This window comes from Gossypium arboreum, chromosome 5 (genome assembly GCF_025698485.1).
Source record: "Gossypium arboreum isolate Shixiya-1 chromosome 5, ASM2569848v2, whole genome shotgun sequence".
Taxonomy (NCBI): Eukaryota; Viridiplantae; Streptophyta; class Magnoliopsida; order Malvales; family Malvaceae; genus Gossypium; species Gossypium arboreum.
Genome location: NC_069074.1, coordinates 91,314,527 through 91,316,813, shown reverse-complemented (window position 1 = coordinate 91,316,813; position 2,287 = coordinate 91,314,527). Strand labels below are relative to the sequence as shown.

Here is a 2,287-nt window from a genome sequence, read left to right as displayed (position 1 = left end):
ATTCATCATGTGCTTTTGGTTTCTCCTTGACATGTGTTCACCATTCGTCTAGTTCATCGATCTGAAGCCTCCATTCTTCGTGAGTTGCTCTATTTTTGTTGCATGGATTTGACTGAAGCTCCATCACGTTCTTCCTAGAGGAGTCTTGTAAAGGAGGTGTAGTTGCAACATTATTCGAGTTAATAGAACTTAAACAATTGTCTCGATTACTAGATATTTTAGCAGAGTCACGAGCTTGAAGTTTAATCGTGTCATCACCTACACGAAGTATCAATTCACCTGTGCCAACATCAATGACAGTTCTAGCAGTTGCTAAAAAAGGCCATCCTAAAATTAAAGGCACGTCACTATCCTCTTCCATGTCTAGAAAACAAAATCAATTGGGAATATAAATTTATCAATTTTAACAAGCATGTCTTCAATAATACCCCTAGGAAATCTGATTGTTTTATCTTCCAATTGAATGCTCATCCTAGTTTGTTTGGGCTTCCCAAGACCTAGTTGCTTAAACATTTTATAAGGCATGACATTAATACTTGCCCCTAAATTAGCCAAAGCATTGTTAATGTTTGAACTACCAATTCAACAAGGAACCGTAAAACTCCCTGGATCTTTCAACTTATTGGGTAGCTTATTCTATAGAATGGCTGAGCAAACTACATTCAGCTCCACATACAACACATCATCCAAATTTTGCTTATTTGCTAAAAGCTCTTTTAAAAATTTAACTGTGTTTGGCATATGCGAAAGAGCTTCAATAAATGGTAAGTTAATATGTAATTTCTTTAATAATTTAAGGAATTTACCAAATTGTTCATCCGAGTGGTCTTTCCTTGTCGCACTAGGGTATGGCACATGAGGTTTATATTCTCTACTTACTGGTTTTTGCTCATTGTGGTCCACCTCATCCTTACTTTTACTTACCACAAATTCATGTCTCGATTCTAGTTTAGGTTCAACTAACCCTTCTTTATCTCGAACAGTAATCACATTAAGTTGCTCACTTGGGTTATCTGTATTACTCGGCAAACTACCTTGTGGTTGTTCGAAAATCATCTTTGCCAACTGGCCTATTTGATTCTCGTACCCTTGAATTGATGCTTGCTGATTTTTAAGAGTTGTCTCGGTGTTTTGGAAACGTGTTTCAGATATCGTAATTAATTTTGTTAGCATCTCCTCAAGGTAAGACTTCTTTTTTTATGGTGAAGTGGTTGTTGAGAACCTGGGAGATGTTGTAGCCTTTGATTTCCTTGACCACCCCACGAGAAATTGGGATGGTTCCTCCACCCTACATTATAAGTGTTACTGTATGGGTTATTTTGAGGTCTAGAATTATTATTACCCATATATTGAACTTGTTTCTCCTTGATGCTAGGGTTGAAGGTTGCATAATCTGTGTGTACTCCTCCTCGACTTGAATCGCACCTTATCACTGGATGTACCTGAGTAGAACCATACAAACCGTCAATTTTGTTATTTAAAAGTTCTACCTGGTTAGATAGCATAGTAACCGCGTCGAGGTTGAAAACACCAGCAGCTTTCGTCGGCTTCGTTCTCATGACTTGCCACTGATAGTTATTCAATGACATCTCTTCAATAAAATCGTAAGCCTCTTCATGTGTTTTGTTATTTAAAGTTCCACCAGCGGCTGCGTCGACAAGTTGGCTTGTTGAGGGGTTCACACCGCTGTAAAAAGTTTGAACCCGCAGCTATAGAGGTAACCCATGGTAAGGGCACCTTCTTAGTAAGTCCTTGTATCTCTCCCATGCATCATAAAGATTTTCTAAATCCACCTGCATAAAAGAAGAGATATTATTCCTTAGTTTAGCCATTTTAGCTGGCAAAAAATATTTAAGTAAAAATTTTTCGGTCATTTGTTCCCAAGTAGTGGTTGACCCTCGTGGTAACTAATTTAACCACTGTTTAGCTTTGTTCCTCAATGAGAACAGGAACAACTAAAGGCAAATGGCATCGTCAGAAATGCCATTGATCTTAAAAGTGTCGCAGAATTCCAAAAAATTTGCTAAATGAGTGTTTGGATCCTCGTCCTGCAAACTATCAAACTGAACAAGCTGTTGTATCATTTGAATCGTGTTAGGTTTCAGTTCAATATGATTTGCAGCAATAGCAGGTCTAACTATACTCGATTCAATTCATGTTAAAGTAGGTTTAGCATAATCATACATAGTACGAGGAGCAGGATTATGATCTACTAGATTTGCCGCAACCACAGGAGGTAGCGGGCTATTCTGATTTTCAGCCATCTCCTCAGTTCTAGTAAGGATAT

General features: G+C 38.0%; 1 non-coding gene across 1 annotated transcript; it reads left to right on the top strand.

Annotated features, from left to right (window-relative positions):
• Positions 1-1,719: 1,719 nt before the first annotated feature.
• LOC128293619 (small nucleolar RNA R71) lies at positions 1,720-1,826 on the top strand. The gene has a single exon (XR_008283799.1). It is a non-coding gene; the product is annotated as a small nucleolar RNA R71 (small nucleolar RNA).
• Positions 1,827-2,287: the final 461 nt, after the last annotated feature.